The sequence below is a fragment of the Mugil cephalus genome, chromosome 5 (genome assembly GCF_022458985.1).
Source record: "Mugil cephalus isolate CIBA_MC_2020 chromosome 5, CIBA_Mcephalus_1.1, whole genome shotgun sequence".
Lineage (NCBI taxonomy): Eukaryota > Metazoa > Chordata > Actinopteri > Mugiliformes > Mugilidae > Mugil > Mugil cephalus.
In genome coordinates, this window is record NC_061774.1 from 23,394,872 (window position 1) to 23,409,330 (window position 14,459).

At 41.3% G+C, this 14,459-nt stretch overlaps 1 non-coding gene across 1 annotated transcript; it reads right to left on the reverse strand.

Moving 5' to 3' along the window:
- Positions 1 to 3,585: 3,585 nt before the first annotated feature.
- trnan-guu lies at positions 3,586 to 3,659 on the reverse strand. Its single transcript has one exon. It is a non-coding gene; the product is annotated as a tRNA-Asn (tRNA).
- Between the last annotated feature and the right edge of the window lie 10,800 nt (positions 3,660 to 14,459).

Sequence of the window (14,459 nt, forward strand, 5' to 3'; positions counted from 1 at the left end):
TAGCTTTGAAAGAGAGTGAAGTGACCCGGAGGAGTGCAGACGGAGGAAGGGATTTTATAATCTCGCCTCTGGCGCTGCGTCTGTGGGAAGCCGCCTGCTTGATTATGCCGGGGATGCACCTGCTCTTAACCTCATTCCCTTCAACATCTGTCACCGCTTCTTAAAGTTAACTACACAATCATGTGCTATTATGCCCCCCCCCCTCCTCCCCCCTTAACACCTGGCAGCCCGCTGCAGATGAAAGATAAAGTTCACGTATGGAGGATATTGCCGCTGTGTCCGGGGCTTTTGAGGCGGGTTATGAATTCCCGAGGTGGGACCATGAGAGGGGAGCAAATCTATGCGGTGTCCCCGCGATAACAGTGGCTGTCTCAATGAGCCAAACAGTCTAACTGGGTGTGTTAGTCTCACTGAGCTGTTATAGTCTGAGATGTGGTGTCTGAATGTAGGAATACTTGCTTTCCCCTGCCTTATTTTTTCCTCGTAGGGAAGAGTTCAACCAGTGTTTTAGTGCATTAGAGGAATAAGAGAACAAGGTGACCTTAACCCTCAGACCTGATTTTGAAATTGTTACGTTGTTAGGATTAAGGGAGGAAAATGTCCTCTTCAAAAACACCATAAAAATGGCCTATATATTAAAAACCCAAATGTAAATTCCTCTTCGAAAATCTGAAAGCAACGTTTCAAACTTTCGGCGCCCGTCCCATTAAGTCCTATTTGCAATAATCCTGAATATAATAATAATCCTGAATATAATAATAATCCTGAATATGTCCTCCCTTGGGAAGGTCGGGAATAGCTGGGTTTTGAGCTAACACATGAGTGGTGGACAGAGGCACTGTTCAGGGTTAATTCCACATCTTCTTGTGCTCGTCTTAGTTTAATCCAATTTAAGTTTCTCCACGAAATTCACTTCACAAAAAACAGACCTAGCGAGCTATTTCCAGGCACAAATGATATCTGTTATAGATATATCATTTGCAGACCATGTTCATATGTTTTTTTTTACCGTCCCTAACTAGTCATTTTCTAGTCGTGCTTTTTTTATATATTTTTTTTATTATTAAACGAAGCCCTTAATGTTATGTTAGAACCATGCCCACTGATATCCATCTGTGTGGTAACTCGTACTTCAATTAGTCTCACTAAGAAAAACTCTGATGTTGTCGCTTCTGCCTCGTTCATAGCCCACAGACGTATTCTATTACAAACGCTCCTCCTACTAGTTCTTGGTTAAGTGATTTAATGTCTTTTCTGCCTTTGGAAAAAGTTAAATATTCCTTATGAGACTCAGCAGTCAAATTTCACCTCTCTGGACCCCAACTGATTTGATCTGATGCATCCAAATTTTATTTTATCTTATTTAATCTTTAGTGAGCATGCTGAACATACTTTATTTATTCATCTGTTATTATTAATAATATTTTTTTTACACCTTCCTCTATATTATATATCTTAGTTTTTTTGTTTTGTTTATTTATTTAATTTTACTTCATTTTTCATTCATTCATTTTTTCTCTACCCCTCGTTCTTAGGGGATGTTCCTTTACTGGTTCCTTGTTCAAATGGACCATATATTTGTAAAAAAACAGCTGTGGAAAACCATTATGTCTTGTATTGATACTTGATAGATCAAAATCAATGTTGCTGCTGATCATCGACGTGTCCTACGCTCTAATAATCCCCCCAAGAAAAATCCACTTTGCATTAAGACTGTTGAAAATATTTCAGTTTTTGTGTGTTAAAAGTCAGAAATTAATCAAACGTTTAGTATTTATGATTAGTACTGAAGTGGATTAAAGGATTCAAGTAAAACAAAGTAGAAAAAATATTAACATATGCCACTTTTAGGGTGTTTTTGAAGAGGACAATCTAGGTTACACAGTGTAAAAATGGAGCATTATGGGATTTAAAATATCAAAATTTTCTTAAAAACAAAAACAAATACACACTCTGCTAAATATCATCGCAAAAAGCATAACTAGCAGTAAACTATAAAAATCTACTAAGTTATCAAGAAAAAAAGGACACTTTTGTCCTTATCAGGGCATGAGGGTTAAATGACTTGTGATCTGGTGCTGTTTAGAAAATAAAATGAAAGAGCCTTATTTTATTATCTTATTTGTCTCTACATGACAAAACATAAAAATTGTAGAAGGAAGGTTCTGATGATTAGTTTCATGCACAGTTAAAAAAAAAAAAGAAATCAATTGTTATATTACTTAAAAGACACATTAACACCACGATTCCTTTAAGTGTTTTCATCGCTGTCCGCAGTGTACTATGAGTATTTTATATTCAGAGTATCATGTCTGACCCGATGGCTCCAATTTATACAGCATGTCAGTTTTGTTTTAAGCCCAAATCATGACCTGTCGTCCTCGTCTTTCACTGCTTTCATCTGCCACATATGTATTTTAGACCGTCCCACTGTCTAGTAGCTAGTCAAATGCAAAATGTGATATAAAACTAGAGCTACATGAAGCGCAAGACACAGCAGAATGAATGGCAGCTAAAAAACACAAGATATTCCGTAGCCGTAGATTTGCTCTCGTCTGTCTTCGGTGTGACAGGACTCACTTGTGACTTGAATAGAGACTTGACTTTAGAGCAAAACGCTGAGGAGACTTGACTTAGCGGTGGCCCATAAATATTGAAAAATGCTTTACGCGATGTAGTTTTAACTTTTGCAACTCCGCCAAAGCGGCATGAATAATTGACAACATAAGACACGATGCGTAGGATTGTCTCTCTCCAGGTCTCAATGCACACGTTCAAATGAACCTTCTGGCGCCACAATAAAATGGAAGAAACTGCTGATCTCTCTACAATTTGTCTTTTTAATCGTAAATACGACGAATATGTTTTCCTTCTAAACATTTAGAAGGCCGTACGTTTGCGTTGGAGGATGAAGTCGTCTTTACGAATATGAATGGAGAAAGTCCTCCTTGACATCAGTGTCTCTTTGTGTTGTTGAAACCCATAATTAAACCCCAAGAATAATGACCAGGAAACACTATGGACAGGTCATCAGCCTATCACAGAGTAAGGGAAGCCCTGACAGGCAAAGCAACAACATGCAAACTGCGCAAAGAAAGGGCCAGGATTGAACTTTAGGCCGCGCTCACGCCTACGAATACGGCCCGGTTTTCCTTGGCGTCATGTCGAGTTTTTCTCCATAACTGTTGATCCACTGCGAAAACGCGTCTAGTTGAAAGGGCTTAGTAGCCGACATAGCCCAGTGGCGGAGCATGTGCATCAACCTTGCCCGCCGTATACAAACATACAGTCCAGATTACAGTCGGTAATCCTTTTCATCTGATCGTAGCGGCGAAGCAACAGTATATATCGGACGTAGCCACCAAACAAGGGTCAATATCTGATGCAGGGCCAACACAAGACTGGAACCTGGATTCAAAAGGGTGCAGTTCCGGTCGCAGAACTATCGGGATCCTTCACTGACAGCAGGCAGAACCGTGCAAAATCTACGCGGTTTAACCGGAAAATGGGATTTGTGTAAACGTGGCCGTTTCAGGCAGCCGTGGGTTTAAAGAGTATACAAACCACTGTCTTTACAAAAGCAACCGTCCCTGGGTGGGCTCGAACCACCATCCTTTCGGTTAACAGCCGAACGCACTGACCGATTGCGCCACAGAGACCTGGCGGCAAAGGACTCTTTGTAGTACTTTTTGATTTGTTTCAAGGATGTTTCATGATCCAACTATTCAAACTGAAAACTCAAGTACTCGAGTTCTGACTCAGACTTGAGATTTACTAGACTATATCTTCACAAAGGTGAAGGTATTAGCACATTCAAGCTACCACTAACCCTAACTTCTCAATTGGGCAAGAGTGTGTGCAAACATCGCCAAACACAGAAATGTGAGGATAGCCTCTAAATCTTTGACAATGGCCTAAACATCTCAGCAAAGAACTGGTTTATATACGAGAAGCGTGTATTGAAAGTCTTTAACGGTACAGTGTACTTACCTCACCTTCACTGGCAGAGAATGTACAGCATCGCCGGCTTTGTACATCTGTTTAAGTGTTGGATCGTTGTCGTTTGGACACGGAGGCATTAACATAAAACACAACTAACAGTGGTATTCAGAACGTGGCGGCACATCTACAAAAAGAGGCAGCGGCAGTGATTTAAAATATAATGGAGAGGAAGAAAAGTGTTCTGGCCCCATCCAGCCTGCGCCACTAATGGATTTTACAACTTATTTGATTTATTTGTCGCTGAAGCCCTAAATATTCACCGATATGAGCACAAGGAGCACTCGCCTCAGTTTCTCACAGTAATGGCTTCCTCACCGGCTACTTTATTAGGCACAGAACACCTGTAGTTTGTCCAGTAGTAAAGACAGACAGAAAAAAATAAAAATACTAGTTGAAAGATTTATGACAATTTCATTCACAGCAGCAGTTACATCATGGAGTAAGAGATGGCCAAATTGGGATCACGCAAGTGATCTCAGAATGGTCTGTGCATTTATTTTTCAAGTTTCATTTTAAAAACATAAATAAAACCTGGAAAAAAGTAACGATTTTTGACTCATAAAAAATAATTTAATTGTTTTGTTTTAATCTGTAGTGTAAAATTAATTTGTCTTACACTATTTCTAATTTTACTAGTGGTTTTCAAGATCATTTATGTATTTATTTACTTATTTACTTATTTATTATGTACAATTAAGCTACTATGACCAAGCAATTTACTAGATCAATAAAGTCAAAGTCTAAGTATAAAAGAGGAAGCTTAAATTACTTTGTTTTCTTCCTACGGATGTGATTTAAAAAAATGAAAAGAAAAAAGATGTAGTCTTCATCTGGAGCACTGGTCCAGTGATCTCACAGTCATGGACCATTATGTTCAGCACTAAGTAAACCTGGTGCTAAAGTCACATCCGTGCTCCGTTTAGACCAACAGAAGAGTTTTTTTTTAGTCAAGAGCTACAAAATCACTGTCTGCTGTAAACAACTTCTTCCTCATTGCCTTCTTTTCCTTCACCTATAAAAACCTCAGATTTAATATGAATCAAATAACAGCTGTTGTGTTTTCAGTCAGAAACCAAACTTATAAAAGCAAAAAGTACACAGGCCCAAAACTAATTCTGATATTTGGATCGACATTATCGGAGACAAACCACAAAACTATGATTACGAACCACCAATGGACATTTTTGGATTTTCCTTGACACGTATTCGATTCGTTTTTCCAACTGTTCTGACCTGATATGAGCTCCAGCAAACACCCAGAAAACCACTCCAGTGTCGAACGGAGCCGTATTCATCCGGCTGAAAAGAATAATCTAAAGTGCTGCACACACTGGCTGTAATCAACAATGGGTTTTGGGATGTTTGGCCGACACGTGTTGGAGATGGGGGTGTTGTCTTGTTGCCATGTTGGAGCCAACAGTCTGAAATGTTCTGTTCCCAACGCAGCTTTAAGAACCTCAGCCCTGGACGATCAGCCCGATGCCTCCAGTGATCTTCCAGAACCAGCTCCTCTGAGACCTAGGGTTGAGTCGCATCGTTTGAATCTTCCCAGAGGTCTCTTGCGTTTCCTTTGCAGAAAAAACACCCAGGTGACAAACCCACCGGCAACACCTGCCATTGACCATTTAACAGTTATGCCTGCATGTCATTCTCAGGCAGATAATTGGCAAAGGGAGCAAACAGGCGCCCTGTCAAGTATTTGGCATTCAATCGTTAGCTGGATGCATCTCATTTCCCTTAATGCCCTATCCTAAGAGAGGCAGTTTAACAAAGCTCTGAGTTATTAACCCCCCCCCCCCCCCTCCAACCGACCTATCTCTTCCACGTCTGCTTCGCCCCTTTCAGCATGTACCTGAACACAGAAGAGAGGAACCCGTGCGTCCCGGAGGGAAGCCTTGCAACAAAGCAATGAATTGATAATCTGGCCCTCAGCAGTGTTTCTGTAGTGCCATATGTGCTCTAACTGCCTGTGGGACGCGACACGAGGGCTCTGAAGCCTAAAATAGGGTAAGGCCTTGTCTGATAACAGAAGGCAGAGGCTGGAGTCGGATAACGGAGGGAAAATAGGAGCCATTCTCTGGTTTTACACCAACAGGGCAAATCACATTTTTTTTTGTACGAGTTGCTCTGTTAACACTGGAGGCTTCGCTGCCCTCAGCTCGCTCCTCGTAAGTTGTGGACTTCAGCGCGACACTGCAATGTCAACAGTGGGTTCGGAACTTTAAATACAACTGCCTCGTACACCAATCAGCCACAACATTAAAACCACTCACAGGAGAAGTAAATAACATCGACCGCCTTGTGACAACTCAACGTTCTGCTGGAAAACTTTTGGACCTGCCATTCATGTGGATGTTACTTAGACATGTATCACCCACCTAGACCAGACCAGGCACCCCCACCCCATAGCAATGACACTCCTTGATGTCAGCAGTCATCCCCAGCAGGATGCAGCACAACTCAAAAAACATGAAAAAACTAGCTCAGGTGTTGACCCTCCTCCCAAATTTGATCCCAAGCTGATCAAGCATCTGTGGGATGATCCACCGAGGCCCCTCCTCTCAGCCCACGGGACCCAAAGCCCCCCACACACACTAACAACATCCTGTTGCCGGACACCACAGCACCCCCTAAGAAGGGCCTTGTCCATTCTCTACAATCTCCAAATTTGGTCCGTCTAAGCCTTTCAATGCATTTAATGTGTTCTGCAGGATTTTACACTTTTCTGCTTCTGGTCTTTTAACATCTTCATGATTGTAGATAACTTTTGAACATTTTAAGCAACAATCAACAGTCTGAATTAACCACTTTAAAGTATGTGAGCATCCCAAACCTCTTCACACAGGATCTCCTAAGGTAAATGAGTGTTACAATCCAACTCAAGCGATAATCCTTGTAGATTTCTACTTCTAGAAATTTCCTCAATTTCACAGCTTTAAACTTTTTTTTTTTTTTATGCATACACCGGTAAAGTATGCCATGTCTTCCCCTATGATGCAATTTGATTTCATCCCAAAAAAAAAGAAAAAAAAAAAACGTGAAAAAAAAAGCATGATTCATATCAATGAGGAAAAACTCATTTGCATAAGGAATGACGGCAGGAAGTCTACTCAACCGTTCGAATTCAAACAGAGTGCTTTCTCCCCGCAGCAGATTCTCTCAGTCCCAATCTCTGCATCTGAATAAATCATAGAAGGAACACATCTGGCTCCTCGGAGAGGGAGAGGGAGCCGGAGAAAGTGTGAGCGAAAGCGCTGATGAAAAATAAGAGAGAACAGTAACGATAGCGGGAGATAAAAAGGCGAGAGGAATGAAGGGGAAACAGTAGGGGGAAAAACACAACACAAGGCGAAGGGAAGGAAATAAGGAGTGGAGCAGAGACGCCATGTAAGCCAGACACCTGCAAGTCTCCGAGACGCTGAAGGAAACAGAAACAGACGAACTGCAGAACCAAACCAATGATGCAAAACAGTAATCGCGCAGCTCACATGCGTGGCACGGTCTTGGCCTGGAAGCCAGATCAACTTCCCACGCCTGCAAAGTCATCGTGGCGGATAGCTTGCCTGAAGTCGCTCCGTTAGGAACTGATTAAGCTCTGGAGAACGTCCCAGTTAGAGCTTAATCTGCTTTTTTTCTTCTACAAAGATGCGCACAGAAGCTCCTCATTTGCTACTCACACTGAGTGAGATGGTGTTCGGTGATGGAGCTGGTGTAGTGGTGACCATAGCAGTGGACCTGGTTTGTGTTTACCAAATGTCTCACATGATAAATAAGAATACATATTATATGGGTAGACTCAGATATCCCACCAAGAGATCATGCATTGGTGGGATGTCTAAGTTTGAACGATTCTGATCCAAATCTTACTTTACCACAGTGCTTATTTCTAGGATAATATACGTAACCCCCAGGCTGGCGTCTTACAAATAAATACAAATGAGAGAGTCTCTAGTGATCATCTCTAATCACTGCTGGAGTGTTTACCTGACTCATATTGTGAAATGCCAGACTCGCAAGGTCTTTCTCTATCAGGTGAACTGGACCCAGCACATAAAAAAAGAATAAAAAAAAAAATGTGAAGGGCGGATGTAGTATTAATGGTTTAGTCTTTGGAGAAATATTAGATTACATAGCCTGTGGGTTACTGGTACTGGAACAGAGAGGTTGTAATTTCAGTTTCATTTTATTTATTTAGTGCCATATATTAGTATCAAGCTATTCCAATTTTCTATAGAGGAACCTAATGGCCTGTCCCCCCGCCCCCTCCACGCCATAAGAAAGCACTTGGCAAGAGCAACTTGTTAACAGGAGGACACCTTCCAACCGAACCAGGCTCAGGGTGGGCGGCCGTCTGCCTCAACCGGCCGGGCCGAGAGGTGAGAGCGAGGAGAGGAAGCACGAGCGCTTGACGAATAGCGAGCGGCGAGCCATAAACACAGAGCAAGGTCTGTGGGGCCGGTAAATGCAGAAGTACAGCGTTGCTCTTCTTACTGTCGTCAGCTGATGTGTAAATAAGCCACCTCTTTACTCACATGTTTGCCACATGGTTGCAGATTTCTGTGATCTTTTCTGGTATATCCCCGCAACAGTTTGGAGACCTGCCACATCCCCTTTGCCAATATGTGTTCTGAGCTGGAATAGTTATTGAAATAAATCGCAAAATCTTTGGTTGATTAGACATTTTTCATACATTTTTTAACTTGCCCCCCAAAATTTAAATTTGTTTAAAAGCATATTAACATAAATTGAACATATTTTAGTAAAGAGATAAATTTAGATTATCTTTCAGTCACCACTTCACTCATTTAGTGACACCGAAGCTGTCTCAACAGGACACACTAGCCGAGGCCTGTCAATCAAAGCCTCCTATACACAGTAGGACACGCCCCTATTGGTGCTGAGCCAATCACGAGGCCACATATTATAAGCTGACTTTAGTTCCCCACAACTGACCGAGAGCCTGTTCAGTCCTCATGTGAAATCCCAGACGCATGCTGCAGTATTAGCAGAAAAGTTCAGCTCGCTCTCATCAGCCAACGACTGAGGCCAAAATGTTTTGGTGATTCACTGTCGCTATCACATTTACAGGTAAAGGTACATAAGTTTATGGCTGTTGCACAGTCACCCTACTGTTGCACATGCTTGAAATTTGAACCTATGTATTATTTTTATAGCTCAATACTGTATATTTAGCTTAATTAAGTTTAATATAGAACACATATAGATGGTAGGAGGTCCCTACTTCATCTCGTCACCTTGGCCTGAAGACCTCTGGTCTAAGTCATGTGTAAACAACCATTCAGTGTTGGCTGACAATGCGCTCTAAAGGTAACCTGTTCATCTGACAGTTTCCTTTTCCAAAGACGCCTCAGCTAAGCTGCTTGGTTATATGATCATAAGCTCATCAGTAGCAGCCGTTTCGTCCTGTTGATAACATGTTCACACCACAGACGAATCGCTCCAGGGAGCAGTTGTAAGTGACCAGAGACCAACCCTCTCTAACTGGCTTGAGCTCGGGCTGATTTGTTCCAGACTGTCGTGCCATTGCCATGTTCACACCAGGCCAAACAAACCGACCACGCAGGAAACGCTGCCAGTTTTGACCTAGATGTGAAAGCACCGTAGAACTGCCACAAACAGTCTCTGGTCAACTCTGTGTAAAAAATATTGAACCAGGTGTCTTAGCGGTGGTTTTCAGGTTTGTGCTCAGACATCGATAATCAAGACATCCCCGTTAATGTTTCAGGATGATTAATACCTTCTGCTTCTTGCTTTTGCAGGTTGATGTCACAAATCATCTTTAAAAATGCCCTTCATTGTAGGCGTGTCCCAGGCCCCGAATTTTGTTTCACAGAATGTCATCCGCTTTCCCACAGCCTTCATTCAAGATAAGATGAGATGAGATGAGATAGGACGCACCTTTATTGAGTCCCCTTAGAAAAAAATCAGAGTGACACAGCAGCATTAGAATAACAGACAGAAAACGACTAAATCAACAATCCACACAAAGGACCTTTCCACCTTTTTCTTATTGTTTTATCCCGTTGATTCTGTCATATGTGATTCATATCATGTGTATTACATTATATTAAAATTGACTGCACTCGACCCCTGGCATCAGACTTTTAAAGACTGAGACCTTGTTAATAAAGTGGGATCGATACGAGCTGAAACTGTAAGGCGCGGAAAACACAGTGGAGGATCAAGACTCTGAAGCCGGAGCAAAGTCGAACTGTCTGAGTGCTGCAGCAGGAAATAATCCAAAATGAAACCAGCCATCTCACGGTCTATAATCTATTTAAATCTTGGCTAAATAAAGCAAAGGCTGCTCCCTTGTTGAAGCTGCTCCTTCATTAACAGTTTTAATACACAAACACACACTGGCTTTTTTTTTTTTTTTTGCTGGAGGCTCGGTGAAGAGAAAAGCCTTTGAGTTCATTTGGGTCTGACCTCAGTCTGGGAAACTACATGATGTGACCTTAAAAGGGGAATTTCCACACACTTGGCGCACAGATAATTATACGAAGCCACATTAGCCTGCCATTATGAACACAACTGTTCCTCGAAGCTAATAACAAATTCTGAGACTTAAGGTTGCGTTTGTAGCTGTAGTTTGTTACTTGGCACAGCCCCACACTTTATATGCAAACACCACGACATAAATTGTCGCTGCATCTATACAATGTATCGCTACTGTCGTTTCAGAGCCAAGAACATGTTGTTCATATTAAACTATAAACTCTGCCTCATTCACCAAAAGCACAGTCATTGAATTGTTAATTATTTGTCTGTCCTGGTGCAACTTAATTTAGAGACCCTGACAACGCTCTGGTTGATTAAGTTAAATTAGCATGATTACATTGCTAATTAGCCACACGCCAATACTGGAATTAAACAGAATTACACAATGTGTTTAGATTTATTTGTTAGTTTAATAACAAGGTGTTTAAAAGGCTGCGTAGATACTTCTGCTTTTCACTTCACAGTTAAGTGTTTTCTTTGAATGAATGAGACTCAGCTCCGTTTAGGAAGAGGACTTGAGTTGAGAATGTGGCGTGGTGATGTGGCCACTGGCCAGACTGTCCGTAAATATGGACAACACGTCCCCACTTCCTTGCATCGGTCAAGCTAATTTTCCCGGGGACACGATGCCAAGTTGAGAGTTTGTAGCTTAGGTAGAACTTCTGACACTGGGTTGCCTCGTCGAGCTCGGCTTGGCCCCGTGTTTACCCGGGAGTTTTAGAATTTGTTAAGATTTTACTGCTCATCTATTAAGCCATATAAGTTGTCATTCTCCTGTCTAGACACATTTGTGATTTACTTACACTTTAGGAGCCCGATCTCAGCCCAACTTCCCCACTAATGGTTCCACAATCAAATTATACTTCTAAGGGAAACTGGGCCTTTTTGTGGAACTCCAAACTCAGTATCTACTTTTAAATCTCTGGGCAAGTCTTACTTTGAACAAATGTCCTATTTATAGCAGCTGCTTTGTTGTAACTTTCTAAATAACTATATCTTGATATTTTTACGGTCTGGATTTATTTACTTGCATTAAATGTTGGTATCCTAAAGCACTTGCTTGTGTGATGTTGGTCGTTCTCGCAAGCATCACACAAATCACAGAAAAACAACTGATTATTATCAGAATGGGCCCGGACATCCTTCATCATAAATAACAGAGATAAACAAAGGAAGTTAAATAGTTGGGAGACATACTGTGTGAATGCTTCAAACACTTTTTGATGAATAACTAAAATACAAAGAGAAGCACTGGCAGAATGCTGATGATGCACCCGCTACGCTTCATACTATGTTGAATTTATAACGGTTCAGTTTGTGACTGAAATTATAATTAGAAGTTCTGACATTCATCTGGAGCTAGACTTTTCAGACTTTCTTTGCTGGGTTAGTTTGGTTTCGTCTAAGCCGTCAGTCAAATCAAAGCCTGCGCCAGAGCAACGGAGCAAATGCATCACGTATGTACGTGAAGTTCATCTGGACCCAGCAAAACATCAGGTTAATTAGAGAACATTGGTTAGAAAGTCTTCAGACTTGATGCTGGTGTTATTTTCAGTCTTCAAACACACTTTTTATGAAGAAACTAGTTCATTAGTTGAAGGAGATACATGTCATTCATTAAAAATAAAGGTTGTGTCAGCCATTTGGATGATGATCTCTTGGTATTCACATGTTTCTTCAGAAGCCTATGGGAGCTGCCATGACAGAATTCTACTTCTTGCTGGTTTCATGTTTCCAATGTACCGCTACTGCTCACACATCTAATCAAAACCATGATCAAAACTAAACGGTGAAAAAAAGCTAGCTGAATTCAGTGACATTTATTTTTATTTAAAAAATGAGCTCAGACTCAAGTTGCGCTGTTGTTGGTTACCAGAGCAATGTAAAGAAACTGAAATATTTATCAGTTTGTTTTTAGCACCGGCAACTACAACGAGAATGCCCGCGCCCTGCGCTCCATGCCGAATAACGAGCAACAAAAGTGAGCATGGTTTGCCACTTTAAAACTAAAATATCCTCCGAAGAGAGTGTACGTTTGCTCGTACCGCTTCGTTGATCTGGAGAATTCACCGTAAAGTGATTCACTGTATTGATGTGAATAATAATAAAATAATAATAAAATTAAGTGTAAAATTCACCCAAATGGTTGGACGCCAATATCATAAATTACTTTACTTGAATTTACTACATTTACTATTTGTGTTTTTGTTTTTTTCTACTTTCTACTCCTGGTCTACTACATCTCTGAGGCAAATATTCTGCTGTAGTTAACAATGTCAGTGTAGTTAACAATGTCAGTGTAGCTAACGTCCAGCCATTGAGTGAAGTCATCTAGCCAGTCCATGAGAAGTAACGGATGAGGCATTGTCACAAAACTATCTGCACGACCACCTCTGATTTTCATGCTATTCGTAGCTAAAACGTGGCCTTTGAAACCTTCTGAAACCATGGAAACGTAGTGCAACGTAGCAAAACTTGTTTCAAGCTTCGAATCATGGGTAACATTCAGAATTCAGGACCAAGGTGAATACAGGAGAGGGTTAAACAAAGGGTTATACTCCAGAGTGTCATAGGCTTCAGGGCTCAGGTTTTAAAGCCTGTACAACCACAAGCCACGCCGGACACACTAAGGCTCAAGGTGGGATGAAGCAAAGTCAATTGGGACCTTACAAAAAGGGTGAACTAAAGCCTCTGCAGAGGCATGCCAGTATGCTAATGTTACATTGCAAAAATAAAAATGAGTCGAAAAGCACAAGGACGCGGGGAAAATAAGACTCCTGCAGCAACACGACAGAAAAGAACAACAGGATAATCTAAAAAGCAGAGCAAAATCAAGGCACACGCCGTCAGGGGACTCAGTCAGCAACAGCGGGATAACGTACAGGCCAACACAACAGACGAACTGATGAAGGACTGGAAAAAGGCAGCGCAAACACACATGGAACTAATGGGGACAGCTGATGCTGATGTGAATGAGGTTACGAGTAAACAACAGCAACAAAAGCAACATCTGAAATGCGTAGAAGTGACACAATAAACGGATATAAAAGGGAAAACAAACTGTAGAACATCAGAAGTACAAATCCCAAAATAATGAAGGAACAGAATATACTCAAAGCTCATTGTTATTCAGTTACTCTTCAAAAAAAAAAAAAAACTCTAATTATCTATGTTTACAATGTCTTCTTTAAGTAATTTTGTGTGAAGTTGATGTCTTCCTTTAAGCCAGACAGCAATCATGGGTTTAAATACCAGACTGATGCGGGGGCTTCATTAAATAAGTGTATCAGTTTGGAGGAAAGAGTTGCCTGCTGCAACATTTCTGACATTACTTGGCATTCTGCATCAGCCAGTTGTCACAGTTTTGTGCACAGGGCTTGTCACGACTCGTAAACTTGACTCAGTATCGTGCTTTGTCTGCTACGGTGGGTTTCTTTTCAGGTGCAGATGCAGCCTGAGTCTCTCCGCCTTCGTTAGGGCCATTTGGAGAAAGCTTCCTTCCTTACATTTTGGTTTGATCTTTGCAGGTTCAAACAAGGTCATCATTAGACACCAAGTTTCCAAGAATGTCTTGATTGTTGTACACAAAGCTGTGTGGTGGAGAAAAAGAAACCATGCTACCCTGTCTTATTGGACTTGAGCTGTAATCAAATGACTTGGAGCTTGAGTTAGGAAAGACTGCCAGGCCCCAAAGTCACCGAGAAACATTCGTTTCATAGAGTCTGGACGGATTTATCTGTCTGTTTATCAAAATAATATATTACGGTAAGACTATGTTCACACCTGGTATTAGCATTCATGTGCATCGTTTGGGAGAATATTGTGCCGCTGTGTATTCAATGTTCTGGTTCTGTTGTTTCAGAACCATGAACAGTGCTGTTCATGTTCATGCGCTGCCTGTGGTTCCTGAAAATTGGGTGAAAAAGATGGGGTTG